Consider the following 27,697-nt stretch of genomic DNA (forward strand, 5'->3'; position numbering starts at 1 on the left):
CTACAGGGGCATGGTAATTCAGTCAATGGGGTTTTATGCAGAGTAACATACTCTGTGAACTGTGAACTGTGAACCTTTAAATTTTTGAGGGGCGCTAGCTTTCCAAAATTACGTCATAGGCCAGCCAAGTCTATGGACTTTTAATGTTTGTTTAGGGTAAATTATGATGTAATTTGAGCCAGTCAAGTCTATGGACTTTGATGTTTGTTTAGGGTAAATTATGATGTAATTTGTGCCAGTCAAGTCTATGGACTTTGATGTTTGTTTAGGGTAAATTATGATGTAATTTGTGCCAGTCAAGTCTATGGACTTTGATGTTTGTTTAGGGTAAATTATGATGTAATTTGAGCCAGTCAAGTCTATGGACTTTGATGTTTGTTTAGGGTAAATTATGATGTAATTTGTGCCAGTCAAGTCTATGGACTTTGATGTTTGTTTAGGGTAAATTATGATGTAATTTGTGCCAGTCAAGTCTATGGACTTTAATGTTTGTTTAGGATGTAATTTGTGCCAGTCAAGTCTATGGACTTTAATGTTTGTTTAGGATGTAATTTGTGCCAGTCAAGTCTATGGACTTTAATGTGTGTTTAGGGTAAGTAAGTCATCCCGCTGATATAAATACATCTTGGAGTAAATGTATTTCATTTTTCAAGGACATGAGAACATCAACATGCCCCTAAAAATCTGGCCGCCCCTCACTTCACACAAATGTGATTGATCAAACATAGCATGGGCATAATGGCTGGAACAAGCAATGTAAATTGTGATTTTTCTTAAGCTTGAGACATTTACCAGTGTAAATGTAGATGATGCAAAACAGCAGGGCATTGTGGAATCCAAAATGCATCCAAATGGGTCTATGGCATGTTGCCCCACACGGTTTGAACAGTAAAACATTGCTAATCTTTTTTATGGGGCCTGTTATGACGCTAATTTGGAGTGGAAATTCTTCCATGACTGTGACACTTTACACACACACACTCAGTGTGTGTAAAGTCTCAGTGCAGTGTTGCCCAGGATTAGCTGCTCACAGACAAGACGATGGACAGACAGACGGACAGACTCACGGAATGAACACATAATACCTCAACCTTCTGCCGTTCTGGCCTGGTGGGAATAATATCACACCAGTGTGAAGTGAGGGGCGCTCTTATCATCGTACATCATTATGTATCATCTCATATTGGCCAATCAGAATGCCACAAATTTACGTCATATTTGGCGGATATTTAACCTAATTTCTCCTTTAATTGTCGATGGCAAATATGAGACGTGTGGGGACAAGATGACGTAAATCTTCCATTCATTGTCAATGGCATTTAATGTTTGTGTTGTGGACATTTTATTGGGACAAAAGCTGTATATAGGGGGATCTAGCGCCCCTCAAAAATAGTAATGATTAAAAATATGATAAAATATTCTGGACGGGAAGTCGGGAACCCGTTTTGGTGTTTTAACTAAGCATTATTTAGCTATTGAAAAATAGCAGATCTACATGCTCATAGCGCGCCACCGAGTGGCGCGTTACGAGCTTGTAGGTCTGCTATTTTTTAAAAATCGTGAAAATGTGGCACAAATCTTTGAATATATATTCTTTCAGGAGACTTTTTATTTATTTCAACGTCAGGCCTAAATGGGCTAATAGTATTCCCTCAAAATGGGGTGGCATACGTTCCTCACAGTGTTTCGATTCCCTGCCTTAATGATCCTATTTATCTCACCGTTCTCTCCTTCATTCCATCCTTCTCCTGTGATCATTTGGTCCAGCAAAGCTTATGGGAACCTTTGGTCTTGCCGCCTCTCAGCCTGCTATTTTTATTTTGCGTTTCTTTTATTGTGTAATAAAATGACACAGTGTACACTACAGATCGTAAAGCAACACAGCAGACAATAATTTGTTATGTCTTCTCAGAAATAGTGTTTGTTCAACTATTGAACAGATGGACGGATTTCCCCCGTTTTCTTTTACAGACGCGCAGCGAATCTCTCTTTGATTATCAACGGTCCGCGGTGCGATCGCAGTGAAGATGAATATTCAGTGACTACTTTAAAAAAAAATCTAGCAGTGGGTGGTACATTTAGTATTAGATTTGTATTAAATCCGACAGTGAATGAGTTAATGTCGATATTCCTCTCTTTCCTGGTTCACAGCCCAGGGACCACACAGGTGAAATGATATTGCAGTCGTCAAATAGAGACAGGATGAGGTGGGTGTTTGTATGTCTATGTGTGTCCAATGTCCATAGTAGCCTGATGTCTGAGTGTGGGGGAGCAAATGTAGTCCCTCCATATAGCTATAGCTACCCAAGGAGAGACCGTCAAGTATAAGTGTCTTTGTGAGAAACCTCCATTAGTGATGCAGTGCTTGACGCCATGCAAGCTCACCACCAAAGAAGTGGAATAAATTGTCCACAGGAAAAATGCCTTCTTTTCTTTTTAAGAATATGAGAGTGAGAGAGCAATAACATCACATGTGATCGGGTTACTGTCATCCTTCTGACTAACACACTAATGATTATTACCGTAGGTGGTAATATTGCTAATATTATCAGATGATGTGGCAAGATAAAACATGTTGTGTGAATTATACAGTCATCAGCCTTATTAAACTATACAAATCACACCCGTGTGAACTGAGTGGTGTAAGGTCTTATATAGCCTGATCAGCTGTGGTCTGACGTAATGTCTGACATAATGAAATCACACCCGGGTGAACTGGGTGAACGTAGCAACCATGCTCATTTTTTCTGCACAGACAGACAGACAGACAGACAGACAGACAGACAGACAGACAGACTAACAAAGCCAGTTGTAGGAGTGGTTTACACCACTCAAAAATGACTATAATGATCAAATAATCATTAGATTTATTTCGTATGGAGAGAAGGTAAGAAGAGTGAATATAGAGTTTATCCAACCTGACTTTCCAGTGGGGACGCAATTGCTTCAGTTCATGCCACTGCTCAGGCACCTGTGTCTGTCGATGCTGGGTGTCTATTTCTGTCTGTGTATCATCCTCTGATCCGAGGGCCTCCGGATACGCTTGCCATTTGCTCACCTGCCAATCAAAGCCCACAGTGGAATAAACCGACCACCTAGAGCCCAGGCATATAGGAGACCCTATCTGGAATCTGGATGTCAGTATAACTTTGATGGACATCCTCAAACAGCTATTGTATACCTACTGTATGGCACAATTATCAGATTAACCCAACCCATTTTGACCTGAGATCAGATTCTAAAAATGTCTTCTACATCCTGACAGTTTTCTGAAAAAGCTATGTTTCTATGTCAGTCGTTCTTCGATTTTTCAAAAATAGCAGACCTACAAGCTCGTAGCGCGCCACTCGGTGGCGCGCTATGAGCTTGTAGATCTGCTATTTTTCAATAGCTAAAGCATAACATAATGCCAACACCAAAAGGGGTTCCCGCCCAGAATGGGTTAAGACCTGAGGCCTATTCTACAAATGCCTTCTAAATCAGTAGTTCAAATGTTCAAAAATAGCGGATGTACAAGCTTGCCGCACAGCACTAAGTGACGCACTGTAATACTGTATATGCCATTTTTGAGTGGTGCAACCACTCCAAGGAACAGCAATGTCCGTGTTAACCCACCTATGTGACTATGAGTACCAGTAGGGGCAAAAGTGGCGCTGTTGTGCCAGAAACAGAGAGAGAGATAGTGATGCACTGTTGCCTTTTTAATTAACCAAAGCTAAACTCTAAATGACACAGTTGCTTTTCTGGAGTTCTTCTATTCAAAAAAATACTCACTAAATAAAAATTCCAATCCAAACATTCTATTTTAAATCCGGCATCATATAGGAATTCAGGCCTCCTATGAAAAACATCACCCTTCCTCCTGTAATAAATAAGGTCAAAGCATAATGTGCTTTGATGATACATTAGAGACCTTATATCATGATGTTATTCATCCTTTGGGTCAAAGGAGCTTCTGCAGAGATAATAGCCTTGTTAAAGGTGAAGCATGCTGTTAAATTACCTGCCCACAGGTTATGCACCTCTGACACAGCAGGTTAATTGGGAATACACTACATTTACTCTGCAATAGCCGCTGGTAAACACACCAGCTTGTACTGTGGGCAAGAGGTGAATGAGTTGGGATGAGGAGGGGTGTTATGTATTGCACAAGGTGCAACCCTGACATATAGCTCCAAAAAAGGCCACTTTATTCATAACCTCTAATACTGGTCTACTCTCAAGCGTGTATGTGCAGACCAAATATTCACAACACGACTAGACAGTTGAAGTTGTTGCAGAGAAATTAATCACAATGTTGCAGGTTGGCTGATCCCAATGGGATTCAAGACGTGGGTCTGTCCATTTACGGCATACACCTGCCAGTGAGAGAGGGGAGAGTGAAAAAGGAGCAAGCGAACGAGAAAACGGAAGGGAGAGTATATAGCTATTTCATTTTATTCATGGAATCTTAAACGATCTCCACTCGTCATCTGGATGTGCACTGTCCAGTTTTAGGGATGGGCCAGTCTGCCGTTTATATCCCATAGCCTGGAGGGAATGTGACAATACTGTTGCTATGGAAACAATTACAGTCTCAATCTGTCGCCTTGATGATGTTGACTATCCTGTTTTAGAATCTTGCAAACCATACTTTTGGGAATTCTGAAGTGGTTGCAAGTTTCAACATGTCTCATCAAAAATCTTTGGTCTGAACCAAGCTTTACATACGTAGGCCTAATGTTGAATAACGATGAGTAACGTGTTTAATAATGTCATAAACTCCACATTAACTACAAATTAAGATTTGAGCTTAGACTGCAGGGTCTGGTGAACTTTCTGAATGTAATAAGACAGGAGAGGGAGTGCTATAATTGTTTGGCATGGTGTTCCATGTGTACTGTGAAAATGCCTGACCTTGTGCTAGCTGCAGATTGGATGTTCTCTTTGTAAAATTGTGTGAATAACTCAAAACAGTTTTTGCCAAATGTCTCCTGAAACTGATGTGGCATAGTCTCACGCAAACATAGAAGAAACGTAGAAGAAAAAAGTCCGTATGCACACCTACGGAGGACAGGTGCGTCGGATAACGTAGAAAAAAATGGAATCCCGCACACTGTCTTGACTTAGGGCCGATTCATACTCCTATTTTAGAACCGAATAAAAGTCGGTTCGGCTCTGTAGAGCCTACAATGTGACGTCATTTGAGGTTCGGGGGGGCGGGTACCGTCCTAAAGTCGGCTCTTCGGTGCTACTGAAAGTTTCTGACGAGCCGAAATCATTTCGGCACTACAGCGCCGAAACAGCGGTAAAATAGGAGTATGAATCGGCCCTTAGGCTACAGTGTTTTATTGAGCAACGTTTCGGTCGTCAGGCATGAAGAAGCACTGATAAACAGTCAGTATATGTACAACTCTGACCGCCCACAGGTGAGTACAAGTAGTATATGTTTTCCATGATAAAAGGCAATATAAAACATTTAAAAAAAAAAATACCTTTAGGGTGTACTGACTGAGGCAGCATATAAATGTTAGACAATTATAAGTAAGAAAAACGTAGTCTGAGACTCACGCAAACCTTCTCTGATATGTGTATGCAAAACAATTAGTTTGACATGAAAGATGTGAGCCATGTGTATGATTGGCAGTCTCATACGCATCAGATTTAGGAAGAGCATCTGAAAAGGTGTCAATGCCGTGGCTCTCTTAGGTAAGGGCTGAACTCATTACAAGTGCAAGGCTTGGCAGTCCGGTGTAATACTTTTCTTTTTCTGTCATCAAGGGAATGTTCATCCCATGTGTCTGTTCATTCCTCTTGGCAAGCGCATCCTTCAGTTCCCCGTTATCCTCATACAGCTGGTTGATTTCTTGGCACCTGTGTGCAGATTCTCTTTTGGTATCCTCTCTTTGACTGTCTGGCAAAACGAGCAGTCCCTGAAGACTTGATTTAACTATGGCCCAGGTGTAAGGACGGTGCCCTGCAGTCTGGACCAGATTCCTGCTTTTCATCCGCCGTCTCTTAGTGATTTCGGAAACTTGGCTTGATTCATGCAACTTCCATTTGGGAATGCGGTGAAACGTTAGTCCAATATCTATTTTCGCCCCTTTATTCTCACCTCGTCGATGGTGAGAAGCCGTGGAACAGTTTTTCACACAAGTAAATCCCATTTCGGCAAAATATACTGCTGAACGAGCACTAGCAATGTGAGCTACACACACCAACTAGTGAGTACTCCCATATATTACAAGCTAATATGTAGGCCTATACAGTACACATCCAAGATGGCGCCGGTAGGCGTGACAGCCTACCGGTGACGTCAGCCAGTTTTTCCATAACCATGATAGGCTATAGTACGATCGAGTGTTGAATTGTTTATTACTCTCTTTATTTACTCTAAAGTCTAAACAATAAATCACTATTTTGCGAGTATCATCTCTGTTTCCTTGGAAACACAGGGAGTATGACTGAGAGTAATCCATTTTGACACAGCCAGTCAACTTGAGCTAGAGATCGTGATTTCCCAAAACAACAAAAAAAACTGTGTAAGCTCAATTTTGTTGTAAGTAAATACCACGTCTACAAACGTCTTGGTATACTGGTAGCTATAGCGCTGTGTCACCGACTCACTGGCATATAGCTGATGGAAGATGCCAGAGGTGGAGGGGCATCTGACCAGGTTGAACAGTAATCAATGGAGGAGTAATAACTTTTTCATTTACCCGAAAGTACTGGCACGGCTTAGTAGGTCTCTTGGCCAATGACAATGTGCAGCTGGAACTAGCTTTTGTCAAATAATCCGCAATGCACTATAGTGAACCCTGAGAGTCCAGAGCAGTTTGGCAATAGTCCTTTGTCAGTTGTTTAACCCATTTTGGGGCGGGAACCCCTTTTGGTGTTAGCATCATGTTATGCTTTAGCTATTGAAAAATAGCAGATCTACAAGCTCATAGCGCGCCACCGAGTGGCGCGCTACGAGCTTGTAGGTCTGCTATTTTTGAAAAATCGAAGAACGACTGACATAGAAACATAGCTTTTTCAGAAAACTGTCAGGATGTAGAAGACATTTTTAGAATCTGATCTCAGGTCAAAATGGGTTAAGTGTTTACTGTTGGACCTGGCACTTCGCCTGGCACTTCGCCATGTTGTGCCAAAGCAATTCACCTCGACGGAAGCTCATACAGAACTTAAAAGTAATCCTGATTCCACTTCCTTCACAGCAATTACAAAGCCTTCAGACTGACCGTATTAGACCTGTGCTTTGAAAGAAAGCCAATGTTTGAATTTAAACCTGAACCTGAAGGTTTGCTGCCATTCTGGTGCTTCACAGTGTTGTGCATCATTTCCAAACTGGCCATCCATAACAGTGAGAAACATTCAGGGAATGACAACGGTGGAATAAAACTCTCAGAATACACGTCACAGAGAAATGCGTCCGGTCCAAAATTGCATTGCTGATTCTGGCACAGATTAGCATAGCCTGTAAAGAATTGCGGAGATCACTAAAACAGGCTATACTAATTAAAGCCAGAATCATCAATTCTATATTCTTCTGACACCTCGATCCGCACGGACTGGGCTTGCTGGAAAGGTTAGAAATGCATTGTCTGTTAGCGTCATGAGGCGGCGGTGTGAATGGGAGAACTGGGAAGTGACACATGTGATGAAAAAAGTAATTTGTGCTAAACATGTAAATAATAGCAATTCTGCATTATGATGAGTTCTCATTTAAATTATATTAGCAATATTGTTATAGCTCCTGTTCAAGAAGAGAAAAGTGACATAGTTGTAGTCCTGACTGTACCTGCATGCAGTCATGGCTTCAGGACAGTATAGGAATACAGTATATTCAGTGGCGTGCACAGACATTTAGAGGGGCAGGTGCTCAAGTGAACAAAGGGCACCTTGTGCAGCGCATGGAACCATCCGGTTGCCTTAATAGTGTGAGATTTATACATTTCGGGGCATAAATAATATATTAGAAGCTTTTTTTGTATCAAGAATTGATCAATGTCACCATGGTCCACATACTGTACACTGTACATGATGTGCCTTTCAAAAGGGCACATTGCTGTCCAGAGGGAAAGGGCAGGTGGTGCTCTAGCACCCCCTAGTGTCTATCTGTGCACGCCACTGAGTATATTCACACTGACAGCCTGAATCCCATTTTTGTCCTATACTATACTAATTGGAATCACATTGATTTGATCAAGTCTGAACAGGAAAAACACATTTAAACATCTCGGAAATGAAATTAAAATCTGATTTCTAAACATGTGTGTCAGTCTGAAGCTTGGAGCCTGATTTATACTGTCGTATGACAGAGCATTATTCACAACTACCATTATGTTACCACAGTGTAGATGGGTTGATGATGTATGAAGACATTGCATACTGAATACTGATCACATCACTTGCAAATAACAGTTTGAACAGTCAGTCAGTCCCAAAGATCAGATTTTGAGAAACAATCAGATTTGCCTGCAGTCTGAAGATGAAGCGTAGGAGTTCCTTTGTCCCAGTAATAAATAATGCAATGCATGGTTCATTTCAGTTCAGTAAAGCTCGATGGCAGCCGAGCGGAGGACATGGCAAGAGATTCCCTCTCTGTCCTCGTCCTATGCTGCTCTCAAGAAGTCATATTCACATCATCTTCTATTCAGACAGTGACTCATACTGTACGACACATGCCGCTTCTAAACAACACCATGCAAATAATACATTTGAGGGCCAAGCAAATAAAAGCTGGAGGCTATGTAGGGAAGAAAGTGAATGAGAGAGAGCATAACGAATGTGTGTGTGTGTGTGTGTGTGTGTGTGTGTGTGTGTGTGTGTGTGTGTGTGTGTGTGTGTGTGTGTGTGTGTGTGTGTGTGTGTGTGTGTGTGTGTGTGTGTTGATCTATTGAAGATTCTGACTTTCAAATATTTTTTGTTTTGATTTTATTGCTGTATTGTGCTTTGGCAATGTAAACGTATGTTTTCTCATGCCAATAAAGCCCTTTGAATTGAAATTGTGTGTGTGTGTGTGTGTGTGTGTGTGTGTGTGTGTGTGTGTGTGTGTGTGTGTGTGTGTGTGTGTGTGTGTGTGTGTGTGTGTGTGTGTGTGTGTGTGTGTGTGTGTGTGTGTGTGAGTGCATGCGCATGTGACACGTGTACGTGTGTAAGTGAGAGAAGGAACAAATGGCGGATAAGCAAAAGACATAATTTGGAACTGAGAACTGAGATTGTTAGACAAAGGGAAGATCAATCCACGGTGCGTTTTAGGCTCAGGCCAGCGGGATTTATCCAAATTAGAGACGAGACTGAATGGAAACTATAGGAGTGCTTTCATCACTTCATCATCCGTCACAGTGGCCCCTTTTCCACCGGTTGGGAACCGGTTCAGTTCTTTTTGGTTCTTAGTCCATGAGCCAGAGCTCCAAAATTGGAACGTTAATTATGAATTAAGTGTGCAAAACCATACCTATATTAAATTATTATCACTATGAAACTTCCCCAGTTGATTATTTACACAAAGACAATGATTTATTGTTTTACAAATCTTAAAATTTTAAATATGCAAATAGGCATTATATAGGAAAATATGCAAAAAATAGCTACTACTGTATCATATATTAATTTACTTATATTGATCCTATAAACAATTTAATATAGGTGTGGTTGTGCACACTCAATTCATAATTAACGTTCCAATTTTGGAGCTCTGGCCCATGAACTAAAAACTGGTTCTGAACTGAACCGGTTCCCAACCAGTGGAAAGGGGGTCAGTGTGTACACTGTACAGTAACTCTAAGTATTGGTGAGATTAATCAGGATCTCCAATTGAGCAGAGAGATGCTGCAGCGACCACACACTCAAGGATTATGAATGTCATCACTATGATGTTCCAATTTACTTTGGTTTATGTCTCCGTCTCTGAAAACCTTTCTGAATAAGAACACACCTCACAGCATGCCTGTTTAACGGCCAGAGAAATATTGATGGCATTCACGATATCCCACTTGGAAATCCCCAGTTCCTTCCAGTCTGACTCATGGGTCTCAGGCTCAGCGAATGGAAGTTGCCATAATTCATCATCGTAATGTTACCGCACCAAGATACCACGTTCAAAGAGAGACAGGCAAAAAAACAATTCATCAATGTGCCGTTATGATCCATGCCTTGATATCCATCGGGGGGTTTTCAAAAGGAAACATTCTCAAGAGGTTGAATAAACCAAATAACTGACCTGGGGGGATGACCTGGGACCAAAAAGATAAAAGAGGAATTTGGTTCAATAAAATGTACATATGGAAAATGCATGCCACACAACCAGGCTTCCACATTACGTATGCACATTCCGTTTCAAGGCTGTTCTTCAAATGACATTCATAGATTGTTTATACCAACGTGTGAGGAGGAAGGCCTCACCAATTGAATAACATTAAGTACTGCATGTCTCTGGTTTTCCTTTCCTTTGAAGTAGGCAAAATGTTTAACTGACCTACTGCTGTTGTCACACAAAAAGCCTAGAGTGGAAAAAAGGATCAAGTGCTGTCATTCACCTTACATGTTTGCTAATTTGTCTCGCCTATGGCTGTAACTAGTTTACCGCACACGATATATCTGCTCCCCTCTTTTTTATTACCTATAAGTACAACAACGTTTCACCACTCCGGGCTTTCTTCATTCAGTTTCAGTTATTTTTTGTGTCCAGCACCGTATTCTGAAACTGGGTTGTGCATATCGTTTTCCTGCTTTACATGTAACTAGTTTACCTCCATCCATCCATCCATCTTCAACTGCTTATCCGTAGTCGGTCAGAGAGCTTTTACCTATTTTTACCTACATTTGAAATTTAGAAATTTGAGAAAGTGTGTAATTCCTTCTTTTTTAACCTATACAACAATGAAATGTGTTGCTCACAGGCTTACATAGTCCAGCAGTGATGACCTTCCTATGTCATACTGAGATAATCCTGTTTTGATCTCAAAATGCATAATTCATGCATCATAAATCTTTGATCACATCAACTGTTAATCAGAAATGCCAGTACTGTACTTAGTGTACGACACACCATACATGCAATGCACACCACAGGGAGACAGAGAGAAAAACAATTAACAATTGTTAATTGGCTCTGTGATGGAGCAGAAACGTAATTGATGACTTAATTGATAATAAGTTAATTCAGTTAAGTATTTTAATACAACGCTTAATTGGCTCTGCATGGACATGATTTGCTCCATCCATTAGGTTGAGCTTCTCTATTGGAGTCAATAACGTTTAGTGGTGTGCTAGTAACTGTTCAGCCAATCTGGCACTACAACCACCCACTGCCTCTAAATGGATTGCTCTGGAAAAATGCATCTTATGCTATTGAATTCTCCACTGATGCAGAAACTAAAATAATATACTTAGATACTAGTACTATATGTTATTTAAATCCACATGTATGTGATCTACAGTGCTTGGTTTGCTGTAGCTTGGGTTCCCTGGCCTTTCCAGCGGCGGTAGTGGCAGCGGTGGCCGAACGGATAGCGGAGCGGTCTTGATACCGGAAGGTCGCTAGTTCGAATCAGCTGTCCGACACGTTAAAATTACCACCGCTGAAGTGCCCTTAAACAAGGCATTGAACCACTACGATGAAATGTGTTCTATGAGCAGGGCCTGGCTGGAAACAAGTTCTTGAGCTTAGCCCAGATACCCTGGGTAAATATAGTAATCATTTCAATTTCCATATTTACTTACTCCAATTTACTGCAAGACATTTCACCAACAATGACCATTAGATCCACATGTATGTGATCTACAGTGCTTGGTTTGCTGTGGCTTGGGTTCCCTGGCCTTTCCATATTTACTTACTCCAATTTACTGCAAGACATGTCACCAACAATGACCATTAGTATTCACTGAAAGGGGTTGAGGAACAGCCTTCCTGACCTCCAAACGGTACAGGTAAAATATACCGTAGCACCGTAGGTCAGCATTAAAATTCTTGGAGGACGTCCAGTGAGACTTGAGGGCACACAGGTTGCATTTAATATTGCGGTCATGCACACAAGGGTTAGACCACACAATGCGCTATGCACCAAGGCCTGCCCTTCCCCACCAAGGCCTGCCCTTCCCCACCAAGGCCAGCCACAGCTCTCATTCACCAATTGGCCAAATAATGGTACATGATTTGACCAGCACCACAGTTAAATTAATTTAGGCTGTGGGACGGGAAATGTTGCAGTAGGGAGATATGTCAATGTCAGGTTAGTGAGGGACTGTAATGTTCTGGCAGAGCTACAGCAACACAAAGGTTCCATTGGGAGATTGGCGAGTGGGTCAAGGGTAGAGTTAAGAACCAGAAAATTAAATGCATTTTAATTGTCTCTCCAGCACCACTCCGGGGACAATATAGTCGCTGATAGAGAACCGTTATGTACAATAGTCCGTATTGCCTGGAGGTTTGCACCCCCCCCCCCCCCCCCCCCCCCCCCTGTGAGTTAAGCCAGGCCTGGTCAGAGTCTGATTCAGTGTGTCTGCATATTATGTCTCTCTGTCTCTGTCTCTGTGTTCCTCTTTCATACAGCATGTTCTAGGCGAAAGACAAACTTTCTCCACAACTCATTAAATGTGTTTGAGTTCAGAATCAGTTATGAGAAAATAACTGCATGAAAGGGGTGCCTGGCTAAAATCGGAGGGCTGTTTGACCAGCTGAAGAGCAAGAAGAACTACTAACTCTTTGCCAGATCCAAGGCATTTCAATGTAGTTCCAATCCAATCCAATCCACTTTATTTATAGAGCACATTTTTATACAACAAGGTTGAAACAAAGTGCTGTACACAAAGAAATACTAAAAAAAAAGAAAAAGAAAAAAGGATAGGATTCTATATGGCAGAATGCCGTTTTTGAATGATTTATTGAAAATTCTCTGTTGTGAATGTGCGACAATGAAATACCTTCAGAGAAAGCTTGACTTGTCTGCTTCCAGGAACAAAATGAACTGAGTTGATAAAATGTTTAGTTTTTGTGTTGGAAGCCATTTCAAAGAGCCTGCATTTACACTGTGTAGTGTTTCTAGGACAACAACAAAAAGTTATGCCCGTTTGAAGTTTTATTTTCCAAATAACTTTTTTTTAAAGTTTCTGAGAGAAAAGTACTGTCACACACAGTAAGTGTGTGTAAATGTCATATTGTCAAGTGTGTGTCACACACACTTGAGTGACACAGACAATGACAATGTCATAGCAACGATTTTTTTTTATATCCCACGATTTTGCAACCCATTTTTTTTCACCCAGTGTCAATTATCTAATGTAATCCTGGGCGCTACACTTCCTCTGCCAACCTGGGGGGGCAGCGGACTGACCGCATGAGTAGTCCAAGCTGCTTCTTTTCACCTGACAGGGGGGAGTTTCCCCGGCCAGACGTAGCACGTGGAAGGAACACGTTATTCCAACCAGTTCCTTTCCCCTCCATCAGGCGCCCCGGCTGGCCAGGGGGAGGCAGTTTAGAGACCAGGATTACTGCATGTTTTTGTGAGGGTACCTACCCTAGGGGACACGGGGAGAACATGCAAACTCCACACAGAAAACCCTTTCACCTCAGGTATGGGCACTGATGACACGGAGGAGAGAACACGCCCCCAGCGCCCACAGCGTCCCCAGCGGGAACGCAACGGATTTCTAACAGCAATTATTCATGTGACAACAAACAAGACGTTGTGCTCTCCTGCTTACGTACACAGACCCCCTACCTCAGTGTTATTCTGTGTCTGCATGTATACTAACTCGCGGACCCCAACTGAAAATGTTTTGTGCCCCAGAAGAGATGATTTGTGCTACATATTTTGGGGTTTTGCCACCATTCAACATGCAACAATGGCACACAATGAATCCGGCTATACACTGAAGAGCACATTTTTCACTGTGTTACTGTATGTAAGACAGCAAATGACGTTTAAGCATAACTTCTGGTAGGCTTTGTAAGAGTCTACGTTCTAGGTGAACGCCTCCTCCATTGTTTTTTTTGTTTTTTTAAGATTTTTTTTTTGCGGCTTACGCCTTTTATTGGTTTTTGAAGGGACAGACAGTAGGCTGACAGGAAACGGGAGAGAGATGGGGGAAGACATGCAGTAAAGGCCGTGTCGGGCTCGGGAGTCGAACCCGCGGCACACTGCGACTGGATTACCAGTCGGGTGCCCAGACGGTTACGCCACCGCCTGGGCGCCTCCTCCATTGTTAACTAAACAGCTGTACGTCTGTGTGACAGAGGGAGACCTATAATTATCCATTCTTCAGCTGATGTGATTGAGATGTTCATATTGATAATACTTGCCCACGCAACTCCTGAACTTACACATGAGTACATAGTTATGCGTCTATTCCAATGCATTACACCATAATGAAGTGGGGAAAGGTTATTATTTTCTGCAGAGCTTGGAGGTACAGTATGCAACTGTGTGTGTGTGTGTGTGTGTGTGTGCGCGTGTGCGTGCGTGCGCGCGCGTGCGTGCAGTGTGTCTGTGTTTAGTGGGTGTGCATGCGTGTGTGTGAGAGTGAGAGTGATCACAGGGATTTACTGAGTTAGAGAGAAAGATTACTCTGCACTCGCTATGGGAGCCCTTGAAGAGGTTGGAGGGTTGCCTGAATGCCAAATAGCTCTTGTTGGAAGTACAGTAAACATCAAACTGCAGTACCTACTGTAGTAGAAGGAAATTAAGTCTCACAGGACTAGTTTCTCTTTGCTATATAGGACCCTTTGGTGTCCTAATTGTGATATACAATGGTGAACACAACACAAATGTTGACATGTTGTGTTCCAATAGATGTATGAGCACTGTCTAAAACACAGGATGCAAAATGCATCAGGGATGTTTCCCCCGCCAATTCTGCTAGTATGTTATTTAGGCGCTGACGTCAGCGCTTAAATAAAAAAAGAAAAGACAAAGCAAAGAGAAAAGTAGACCGACTCTCATACATGATCCTCCAAAAATATATAATAAAAATAATACAAAAGGAAAAAACTGCCTTGCGCACGCCGCAATACAGTTGTCCTGTGAGATAATGACATGCCCATTAGAGTGCAATAAGTTGCCCTTGGGCAATAAGTTGCCCTTGGGCTCAATAAGTTTGAAAACAGATATGTGATGGGTGGGTGCCCCCAGCTTAAATAGCCTATAACTAAACTGCTGAGACAGTATGCATTCTGATTTTGATTCTAACTGTCATTATTTCGATATGTAAATGAAAACATTTAGTAGTAAGTGAAGTAAAATAATTAAACTTTGCATATATATAAACAAAAGTGATAGACCCTGACGAAGACCTTTTTGGTCGAAACGCGTAGGTCCTGTTATTTATTTGCCTTGCTCAACATAAAATTAATTATTTAATCTTTCACCAAAGACAGAGTGCCTTGGACTCTTTTATTTTCAACTCTGCAATTTACACCCTGACAAGCAGTACTAATTGGAGGAAGGATACCTTTTGTCTATATAAACAAAAGTAGTGTGCACAGTGTAAGTTCATGGACCAATGCTGGAAGGATTTCTTACCACATCAATTATTCAGAATGTGTAATGTATTCATAGACACCTATCCAATGTTACAGGTCATTGCTACAATGTATTTGTCTAGAATTGAGTTCAGCGGCCTTGCCTTGCGGCGATGCCCTGACCCTCGTTTGATTGACAATTTTCAATTGTTCTAAAATTGACCTTCTATTTAATGTTGGCCATGCTTGTGTGTCCTTGGCTTCTCCAAGCTGGGAAACAAAGAGATGTTTCTCAAACAGTGGGCCACGGACGATTCACCCATTTTGACCTGAGATCAGATTCTAAAAATGTCTTCTACATCCTGACAGTTTTCTGAAAAAGCTATGTTTCTATGTCAGTCGTTCTTCGATTTTTCAAAAATAGCAGACCTACAAGCTCGTAGCGCGCCACTCGGTGGCACGCTATGAGCTTGTAGATCTGCTATTTTTCAATAGCTAAACACCAAAAAGGGTTCCCGTCCAAAATGGGTTAATGGTCCATGGCATAATTACAGGTGATCCATATAGAAACATAAAATGCATAATACGTGAAATAATATGTCCATAACTCCATCAAATTCAAAAAATTATTTGAACCAATAGTTGTAAAAAAAAAGAAGCTCAAAATGAAATATTGAAAATATGTAGATCGGCTATTTTCAACCAACGCACAACTAATAATCATACATTTGGCTTTAAGATCAGTAATGTTAAATATGAATTAAGCAAATGACTATACACAAAAAAGTGTTGAGAACCACTGGAATACTGAATACACAATGAAAATCCATTATTCCTAAAATAACAAAAATCTGAGCACACAGAGCATTTCAGACTATGGGTCTGTAATATAAATACAATCATGTGGTCTAAACACTGTAAACATCCATTGTCACAGTTTTCCAAAGAACAAGATTCTGTTTCATTGTTATAAATCAAGCCAAATTTGAATCCTGTGCGGTTGCCATTTGCATCTGGACACACTGAATGTCCAATAAAAACAAACCGTGAAACCGAGAGCTGAAGCAGACCAGCAATCATAGCTCCAAAAATATTAGATGACAGAAACGGTTTGTCTAAAGGAAATCCTGCTCTCGCAAGCTCAAACAAACTCCCATAACCACCATAATCAGCATTTCCTGTTTGGGCTAAATCAATTCCAAAAGAACTCTATTAAATTCACGGCACTTGGATTGGGCTAATTACACAAAATATCATGGGCCGTGACTAATCTCCCTCCTGATCTGGTGCTTCACTTGCAGAAAGGTTCTCTGACAAGCTGCGAACGCAATGAACTTTGGGTACAAGCTCTGGGACTAACATAATGCATACTATGCCATTCTTATGATAAATTAGCTTTGCCTTAGGGTCGGTTACCCTAATTATATTTTTTTATACGTGTATTTTCATATATCAATGTTCTTGAATGGATTGCAATGATCTTAGCCTGAGGTTTTCCGCTGTCAAAAGAATGCAACTTTGCCGTCAGTCACAATTTAATCAACAATGTTCTGTTCTGTGAAAAAAACGCTCTTGTCACAGATCACCAGATGAAAGTTTTTTCTAATTGCTGCAAAGGATGCAAAAGAATATATTATATTATACAACATTAATGAAATTGTAATTTTGCTCAAAGAGAAATTCCCACCATTCATACTGTGCCAGGCCAATAACACATGCAGTAATATGCAGGGTGCATCATAATCAATCCCTCAAGGACATGAATTCAATTTACCTCAAGGATAATTAGAGTGCTTTTGTCGTATGTGCAGCAACAAGGATTATTAATAATCTCTGCAGGGGCTAAACTGTCACCTTGGACAAGGCAATGCATTTCATAGTTTGCAGCATGCTTACACTTTCAAACACCCCTAATGAAAGCAGATTATCCCATTCTGGGCGGGAACCCCTCTTGGTGTTTCAAGCATTCTGTTCTACTTTAGCTATTGAAAAATAGCAGATCTACAAGCTCATAGCACGCCACCGAGTGGCGCGCTACGAGCTTGTAGGTCTGCTATTTTTGAAAAGTATTTTTTAACATTTTTAACTAAAATATTGGCTTCTGGGGGGTCCCTGAAACTACATATTTTGAGATGGGGGTCCGTGGCCCAATAGAGATAATTCTGCGGGTCCTTGACATGAAAAAGGTTGAGGACCACTGACATAGAAACATGGGTTTTTCAGAAAAAATTTAGGATTTAGAAGCCTCGACCTCAGTACAGAATGGGTTATAAGAAACAGTAGCAGCACCACACCCCCCATTATTAGCACATGGGGGCCAGTCTATGATGTACAGTGTGTGTCAGTAGTAGTATGACATGACAGGGGTAGAAAGGCTGCTTGGGAACCGCAACGTTTGATCCTGGGCACCCCAAGAGTTAGTGTCGAAGTGTCCTTGAGCAAGACGCCCTAAGAACCCCTAATTAATCCCAATGTGCAAGTTGGTACCTTGGTTCCTCCGGCATCAGTGTATGAATGTGTGTGTGAATAATAATGCACAATCCATGAGCCGTATAGGGCCACTTCACCAATTTTTGCACCCTAAACCTAACCTCCCACGGGGCAGCACACCTAAACCTAACCTTAAGTAACCCATGTCTAACCAATGACTAGTCTAAACTAAGTATGCACCCCTATTTGAATGATGTTTAGGACACTTTCCTGGGGGTTTTATTAGGGGTGGGACGATATGGGTACCTCACGATACGATATATATCGCGATATTAGGCCCTCGATAACGATAATATCACGATATTCGATATATTGCGATATTTGCGATATATCGATATATTGTATGAAATTTCATCAACGATATATCATGATATCTGCAGCTACAAAATACTTGGAACTGAAAAACGCTATTTCCGTGCTCGGACACAGGGAGGGACACACACATAGCTGTCTATAGTGGTTGCACCACTCAAACACTAAATTAATACTCAATAAACTCCCCCTTTGCCTCATACCCTCATCATAATGCCTCACAAACACCACCAACTGACCATTATCACTGGTGTCAGTGGACTTGTCCACTGCTGGGGAAATGCATTCTGCATTTTGTATTCCCACAAAGCTGTTTGGACAAATCACCATCCAGTAATTCAGTACTTCTGGTTGCTGTGGAATCTGAGAGTGGGATTTGCTTTATTTTAGCTATAATTTCCTCCTTTTCTAAACATGTTGTTCATCACTTCATTATGAACAACGTTTCTGGCCATAGGGTGCACATTTCTAATTGGGCTACTGTTACTACAAATACTACCAGTAAGACGCCCTGAGGGCGAGAAGCGACCTCGCCCTAAAAGGGTGAGGTGACGGTCGTGTGCACCCATCCGCGCTGGTGCTTTGGCATGGGGGGGTCAGATCAACATATGGAATGAATATATGGAGAGTGTCTTGAGTGTACAGGGTTAGATGAGGTCAGATCAACATATGGAATGTCAGAACAGGTCAGCTCCACATATGGAGATCTAAGGGTGGCAGCGGGGGCAGTGTCTTGAGTGTACAGGGTTTAATGAGGTCTGGCCATATATGGAGCGTGTCTTGAGTGTACAGGGTTTGATGAGGTCAGATTAACATATGGAATGTCAGAACAGGTCAGCTCCATATATGGAGATCTAAGGGTGGCAGCGGGGGCAGTGTCGTGAGTGTACAGGGTTTGATGAGGGCCCAGGTAGGGCCGGGCCTTAATTGTCGGGCCTGATGAGAACTCTAGTTTTCGCCGGCTGCCGAAAGCCCAAAGTTATTAGTGCAGCCGCGCCATGCTGCACTAATAACTTTGGGGCGGGCCCAACCGGCCCGTCTAGAGTTTGAATGGACAGGTATCAGTCAAAAGGGAAAATGAGAAAAGGCCGCACACACGTAGCCACGATGCTGTATATTTATTGAAAAGAAACCAACCTTTCGACCTTTCGGCCTTCTTCAGGGAATAAACAAGCCAGAACATAAGTGTGTGTTTGTCCTCTGGCTTGTTTATTCCCTGAAGAAGGCCGAAAGGTCGAAAGGTTGGTTTCTTTTCAATAAATATACAGCATTGTGGCTACGTGTGTGCAGCCTTTTCACATTTTTACTTATTTACTGCCTTAGGCCAGCACCTCACCAACACTGGTGTGCTCCCTTTCCTGCTTTGTCTATCAGTCAAAAGGGAGACATCGAAGAGGAAGGATGGGTGAGGAAGGATCAACATATGTATGTCAGAACAGGTCAGCTCCATATATGGAGATCTAAGGGTTTGAGGTTTGAGGTCAGATGATGTAGAGTTGCTGGCCAATATTGATGACATCAGGGATCTCCATATATGGGCATTCCCATATATGCGCTTAATATTGATGTCACATGATGTCACGTGATGTCACGAGGCATGACCATATATGGAGCTGATGTGGGCTGACTAACGGACGGACGGATTGACGGGACATGCACGTTTTCATAGTAAATGGGACCTGCGGTCGCAATAAACATTGTACCCAGAAACACTGCTCTACACGTTTGTTTAGAAACAGATGGATGAACAAAAATCACAATCTAACTGTGAGTCTTGGTCTTTTTGGTTTTGTCTTTTTGGTTACATTTTCTCTCTATGATGTCACACATACCTACACCACCATGGCTCCTACCCTCTTTACCATCCTACCTGGATGGTAACAGGTGACAGCAGAAATCTGACCCTCACCCAGACAGTCACATCTTGTATTTTTAATGAGCCGTTGTATGTGTCCACGGAAAGTCATCTTTTTAACACTTAAATTAACAGTTTTTGGAAAGAACGTGGGATATAACGTATAACAGTAATATCAAGATCATTATCAAGGGGAAAATATGTCTGTGGCACTAGGACCTTAAATGGATGCTTAACCACGCGGACTCTAGGGCATATCATCATAGGCAAACATTCGGCAAAGAATAGGGGAACATTCGGTGAACAGAGTAATAGACCTGAACTTGACTTCAAAGACTTGAAGATTGTCTATTTCCACTTGTCATACAACAAAGTATATAGGTTTAAGTGGTTAAAATAATGCCTAGTCTATAATACCAACCAAGGTGGAAACTGAAACTATTAAAACATTCATGAAATAAAATAAAACAAAACAAAAATGAAAACGCCACATTGAAGTGAAAATGTACACATGACCACCAGACCATATATTGACTGACTCAACAATGTTGACCATGAGTCATGTTGAGCAGCCTGTTATGCACTGTATCAAATAGCTCAGACACATCACCAGGCCATGGGATCACACAGTATTGATTTCAAACTGTGCTACAATGAAACACACCGCGAGCAAATGGAGCAGAGACACGCACTACATACATGCACACAAATATTCACACGTAATCCCTGTGTGTGTGTGTGTGTGTGTGTGTGTGTGTGTGTGTGCGTGTGTGTGTGTGTGTGTGTGTGTGTGTGTGTGTGTGTGTGTGCGTGTGTGTGTGTGTGTGTGTGTGTGGGAGGGAGAGATAATAAACAATCCTTATTAAGGCCTTTGATCGCAGATAAATATCCACCGTGTTCTTTACAGCCATAAGCACACACACGCACGCGTGCACGCAAGCGCACGCATGCACACACACACACACACACACACACACACACACACACACACACACACACACACACACACACACACACACACACACTTATGCAGTGATGTGTGTATTGTATGTGTTTTGTTTTTGTAAAGACTTATCCAACACCTTGGCAACTACCGCTGGTCGATGCCGATTTATATGTTTGCTCAGTTTATAAAATGATGATGTGTGCAACATGCTTTGTAATAAATGCACCCTTAATTAAGAAATAAAGATTTTCTTTCCTAGCTATGAAGGCTATTCTAGAAGGGATGCACGTCAATGAATGACCAAAGGCAGGGAAAAGGTAAACGGGGAAAATAATTAACATTTTCACCACGCACTGCTTCTCTTCTACGGGGGGCATAGAAAATTATACCTGATAACGCCGCGGCCTACTTAGACGACTCTCCTATAGAAGGTTTGAAATGAATGCTATAAGAAATGAAAAGATCGGCACACCAATTCAGGCTCCCAAGACCTTCTGTTTGGAAAGTCTGAGGAAGGGCTGCAGCCCGAAACGTTACCTGATTAAAGTAAAGAAACTTGGGAGCCTGAATTGGTGTGCCGACTTTTTCATTTCTTATATGACTTCATTTTGATCCAGCACCCAGCATAAAGGTATAGATGTGCGTGTCCTTTGTGACTGTTTGTTCAATGTCCTCCACGAAATGAATGCTAGCCAGTGGTTCAGGAACTCTCCGGGGATCCTTGATGGGGGGGGGGGGGGGGATAGGGAAGGGGGACGGGGGTTATGGTGACACTTGTGCAGGAAAGGCATTCTTTAGACTGGAAGACTGAACTCACCAAATGTTTTGGGGAGGCGGAATGACTGGAGGTCACCTTTCAGCGCATCGTCTCGTGGCGTCTCGGCGCTGTCCAACGACGCTGCACGGTTACCCTCCCCCCGGCGGGTCATTGCGTCTGCGAGGCGGACAGGGAGCAAAGGGCATGGAGGGAGACAGAGATAGAGACAGACAGGGAAAGGGAAGGAGAGGGAGAGAGGAAGACTTTAGGTTGGTGTGTCCAAGTGTAACAACACCTATATTTTGAGGGATTATACAAAAAGAACAGTACTCAATGAAACACAAAGTTAATGATTGATTTATCTTGCGTGCTCCTAGCAAACGGAACAAACAAGCAAAGAGGCCTGCATCATCAGAGCTCACTGATCACGATTCATTTACAGTCCCCGTGCACGTGAGTTGCTGCTGTGCTAAATGCTGCAGCTGATAGATGGTTTGCAAGAACATAGTCATCCACCATAACTCCTGTTAATGCCATGCTGTATGTATTTCTTTTCTCTTTTCTCTCTCTCCTTTTTCATGCAATATGCTTTAACCCATTTTGTGCGGGAACCCCTTTTGGTGTTAGCATTATGTTATGCTTTAGCTATTGAAAAATAGCAGATCTACAAGCTCATAGCGCGCCACCGAGTGGCACGCTACGAGCTTGTAGGTCTGCTATTTTTGAAAAATCGAATAACGACTGACATAGAAACATAGCTTTTTCAGAAAACTGTCATTTTCAAACAGACATTTTTAGAATCTGATCTCAGGTCAATATGCTTTAATCAAGAATCTACTCAAGTGGAGCTGCTACCATTCCCTGCTGGATACCATCTGTCAAAAGGAAGAATGGCATGTCTTCATGTCTCGGGAAGTGTTCATGCCTTATATAGCCTTGGCCTGGTGGAGCTGCCTGCCCCACGTAACAGGATCTACCCGCAAGCGCTGGAAGTCAGAGTTATGAAAAGCTCATTAAAATGGTCTTCATGTCTTAACCCATTTCTGGCGGGAACCCCTTTTGGTGTTAGCATTATGTTATGCTTTAGCTATTGAAAAATAGCAGATCTACAAGCTCATAGCGCGCCACCGAGTGGCGCGCTACGAGCTTGTAGGTCTGCTATTTTTGAAAAATCGTGAAAATGCGGCACAAATCTTTGAATATATATTCTTTCAGAAGACTTTTTATTTATTTCGACGTCAGGCCTACATGTGTTAAGAGACAAATGCGAATCCGCTATAAAAAATATGAACTTGCTATTAAAAATAATCTGCGGCCATGGCTAAGTGCCCAGGCTGAAAAAGAGGCAATCCCTTCTTCCTTCCTTTAAGCCTCCGTATTAAAAGGCAAGGGAAGTTTAGCGGAGATTGGGTGACTAAGTGAGGGCTAAGAAATGACAGGGCGGAGAGCAGGGTGGTTGCACAGAACACGTTACAGTAAATATGAATTTAACTCTGAGACTGTACAAATGGAACCAAATGGAGCAGTAAAGGACCTATGTCCACCGAGGCCTGAGTTCAGTGGATATGTTTTGAATTGTTTTTGGGAGCGCTGCGTATTTACACTCTGCTGGAAACGCCAGCAGCATGACAAGGTGATGAGCGCCGAGTCTTTGGTTACCTGGTCACCCAGAGTTGAAATATTTTAAACTCTGGCCGCTTAGATTAGAGTGCCATACTTGTGCTTTCAGCTGGGATAAAGAAAAGAAAAATGCTTTGGTGGACACAGCGGCCTGCTCTTTGGTGGACACACAGCCTAAGGGTCCATGTGGTTTGCAGCAACATCTTTTTTATTAACACTGACATTTTCACCGGCCGCATTATGCCCAACCGCCACCGTAGATACTGTACATATGAATCACATTTTCATCACTTTCCAGTTCTCTCTCCTCTTTCATTTGAATGTATTGTAACTAGATGCAGCGCTTCGTACTGCAGAGCTGACCTCACTTAGCCTGTCCGCTGACGGTTCAGAGCAGCTGAGGCAGCAAGAACATTCTCTAGTGAACCATGAGGACGGCTGCGACAGGAGATAATTACCGGCGTTCCAAAGCTGCTTTTAAATTCAGTACCTAAACTTGACGAGAGCCTTAACCCATTTTGGGCGGGAAGAACCCCTTTCGGTGTTAGCATTATGTTATGCTTTAGCTATTGAAAAATAGCAGATCTACAAGCTCATAGCGTGCCACCGAGTGGCGCGCTACGAGCTTGTAGGTCTGCTATTTTTGAAAAGTCGTGAAAATGTGGCGCAAATCTTTGAATATATATTTCAGAGCAAACAACTAAAATATTGGCTTCTGGGGGGTCCCTGAAACTACATATTTTGAGATGGGGGTCCGTGGCTCAATAGAGATAATTCTGGGGGTCCTTGACATGAAAAAGGTTGAGGACCACTGACATAGAAACATAGGTTTTTCAGATTTTTTTTAGGATTTAGAAGCCTTTTTTTTTAATCGACCTCAGTCCAGAATGGGTTAATGTGATTCTGTGAATGAATGCGTGGGGCTGCCTGGTCCCCCGCTATAATGTGAAATGGAAATCAGAAATCAACCACCTATAGAAATGTATAAACGATGTCCACTTGCTTACATTACAGGACCACGTGTGGTGTAGCCTGGATCCAGCCCATAGACCCTGCCTATACTCTGAGGAGTGGACAGCTTCAGGCTGATAACCTGGCCTACGTGTGGTGCATACTGCATTGTGGAAGACTAGAAAAGTCATAGTACAGGGCAGTGGTTCCAGTGGCGTGCACAGATAGACACTAGGGGGTGCTAGAGCACCCCCTGCCCTTTTGGCAATGTGCCCTTTCGAGAGAAAAAAAAAGAAAAAAACACTTCTTTTTTTTTCCTTTTTTTTCTTATTTTGTACAGTTACACTGTACAGTATGTGGACCATGGTAACATTGATCAATTCTTGATAAAAAGCTTATTTAGGCCCCACAATCTATAAATCTCACACTATTAAGGCAACCGGCCGGTTCCACGTGCTGCACAAAGTGCCCTTTTTTTTCCACTTGAGCACCTGCCCCTCTAAATGTCTGTGCACGCCACTGAGTGGTTCCCAAACTGTGGTGCGTGCACCCCTTGTGGTGCGCGAGCACCTTCTAGGGGGTGCGCGACATGAAAAGGCTAATGGTGGTGCTATGGTTTTATTTTAAATATATTAACATATTATGCCAATATATGGCAAGTATATGCAGAATATAGCCTATGCTGCATATATATACACCATATTCAGGTTCATGTGCATATACAGTATGTGGATTAATAGGAAGTATATGTCTCTATATAGCTTATACAATTTTTATTTCCATGTGGGGGGGTGCGTCAGCTAGGTTGGGAGGTAACAGGGGGTGCACGGCCAAAAAGGTCTGGGAACCGCTGGTATAGGGCAGGGGTTCTCAACCCGTGGGTCGCGACCCCTCGGGGGGTCGCCAAATTATTTTGGGGGGTCCCCAAAATATTTTCAAAAAAAAAAAAATTTAGCTAAAATAGCAGACCTACAAGTTCATAGCGCGCCACTCGGTGGCGCGCTATGAGCTTGTAGATCTGCTATTTTTCAATAGCTAAATTATAACAATGCTTAAAACACCAAAAGGGGTTTAAGGTTATTGTAGCAGTCAATTTCGGGAGGCGGGAGGTGGCGGGGCGGGGGTCCCGAGACATTGCCAAAGCATTTCCGGGGGTCCCCGGCCAAAAACATTGAGAACCCCTGGTATAGGGCATGCAATTATACTACAGTACATCACCATAAGTTCTGAGCTCTTACCGCAAAGTACTATAACTATACTCTATGCCAAGTTAAAAAATAATTGAGATACTAATGTTCTAATTGCACTAGTGATTAAAAGAAATAGAGAACATTGCCTGTTCCCCGTTCTGCTTTAATCAGACAGTTTTCAAATGTATTCCTAAGCGTATTTATTTATCCAAGACAAAAGCACAGTTAATGACTCTGTGTGCTCTGGCTGCTTTTTCAACCTGAGTTGACAACATGAAAAGATGATTCAGCAAACAGCAAACAACCTTGATCTAATAAAATTGCTGCCACGGCCTCATTCACCTTAGACATCAATGTTGTCTTTCTCCTCTAACATAAACACACATATATACACGCACGCACGCACGCACGCACGCACGCACGCACGCACGCACGCACGCACGCACGCACGCACGCACACGCGTCACCTTATTCGCAACTCCCCCATGGAATTGTTTATGGCTGCTCATGAATTCTCTTCTGTTCTAAAAGCCACCCCCCCTTATCTCACCTAACTCCAGTTCATTGTAAATCTACTGTCATAGCTCAGTGCATATATTGGCCAATTCCAATACAACACTCATATCACCTTTCACAGACTTGTTTATTCTTGTGCAGGCCTTTGTGACAAGCGAGAGAAAGAACGATATCAATTTGTTCTGGGATACCCCTTTCAGTGTCAAATTGAAATGCACAATCTTGGCATGATTTAAAAGCTGTGATCATCAAAAAGCGATTTGAACTCCTATGAATCATCAAACCAAGTGGAAAAATACGGTATGTGGAAGCTGGGCTGTGCTATCTAAAGTGTTGATGGGGTTGAGGTCAGGGTAACATCTTGTTCTTATGACAAGGCAGCAAATTATGTCAGTGAGGCAAAGCTGGGCGAAATATCAACACAATAATATCATTATTGTGATATGAGACTAGATATTATGGTCTTGGATCTGTAGAATTGTGATACAGCTTAAATGTGTGTTAATGTATTTCCCAGCACTAAAAGGAATGTTTGGAACTAGCTGAGTGAAACGAATGCCCCTATAATGCCACATTATATTGTCAATATCGCCAAATCCTACAGCACGGGAAACGCTACAAAAGGCTGGATACAGGTTTACCAGGGATGTGCAGAGAATGAGGCAGGGGGCAGTATTATGCGTGTCTTAAGTACCAGGTCTTATTACTTAACCCATTTTGGTGTTTTAAACATTATGTTATAATTTAGCTATTGAAAAATAGCAGATCTACAAGCTCATAGCGCTACGAGCTTGTAGGTCTGCTATTTTTGAAAAATCGTAAAAATGTGGCGCAGATCTTTGAATATATATACTTTCAAAGTGAATGTTTTTAACTCAGGTCAAAATGGGTTAACTTAAGACCTGGAGGCGTGATCAATGCCATTTGGCTATTCTGAGTGGCCAAACAGCATTGACCACGCCTCCAGGTCTTAAGTTAAGTCATAAGACCTGGTACTTAAGACACGCATAATACTGCCCAGGGGCTGAAATTCCCTAAAAGGACACTTTTGGGGAAAATCTTCAACCTCGGCTTGTAGATTTTTTACGTGACCCTGCACTTTTTAGCTACTGAAGATGTGGCATAAAGAATGGATATCTACACAGAGGACACATAATCCCATTTTGACCTGAGATCAGATTCTAAAAATGTCTTCTACATCCTGACAGTTTTTTGAAAAAGCTATGTTTCTATATGTCAGTCGTTCTTTGATTTTTCCAAAATAGCAGACCTACAAGCTCGTAGCGCGCCACTCGGTGGCGTGCTATGAGCTTGTAGATCTGCTATTTTTCAATAGCTAAAGCATAACATAATGCTAACACCAAAGGGGGTTCCCGCCCAAAATGGGGTTATTTCAATGCAAAATGATTCATTCAAGTTCAGGAGAGTTTGAAAAAAGGCAATTCTCCTGAATGCTGCCTTCGGGTATGGCATGGAAAGGGAGGCATTTGCATTTCTTTCACGATAGTATTTTCCTACATTCATGGATTGGCGAGGACAAGTTTTTTTTAGACGGGTAAAAGGGGCAGCTGCTCACGCCTCCTTTGATGTCTATGTGTGCACGTGCCTGCAGGTTGAT

General features: G+C 42.1%; 1 protein-coding gene across 2 annotated transcripts in view; it reads right to left on the minus strand.

Annotated features, from left to right (window-relative positions):
• Positions 1–27,697, minus strand: part of chrm3a (cholinergic receptor, muscarinic 3a) — a 118,141-nt gene that overhangs the window by 55,655 nt on the left and 34,789 nt on the right. The window contains exons 2-3 of one of the 2 annotated variants that reach the window (XM_079511707.1): positions 21,863–21,979; positions 2,919–3,058 (exon numbers count right to left, since the gene is read on the minus strand). The gene's annotated coding sequence lies outside the window, so the exon portion shown is untranslated. The remainder of the gene's footprint in view (positions 1–2,918; positions 3,059–21,862; positions 21,980–27,697) is intronic. The other variant, XM_079511706.1, reaches the window with a different exon arrangement.

This window comes from Electrona antarctica (genome assembly GCF_951216825.1).
Source record: "Electrona antarctica genome assembly, chromosome: 10".
Taxonomy (NCBI): Eukaryota; Metazoa; Chordata; class Actinopteri; order Myctophiformes; family Myctophidae; genus Electrona; species Electrona antarctica.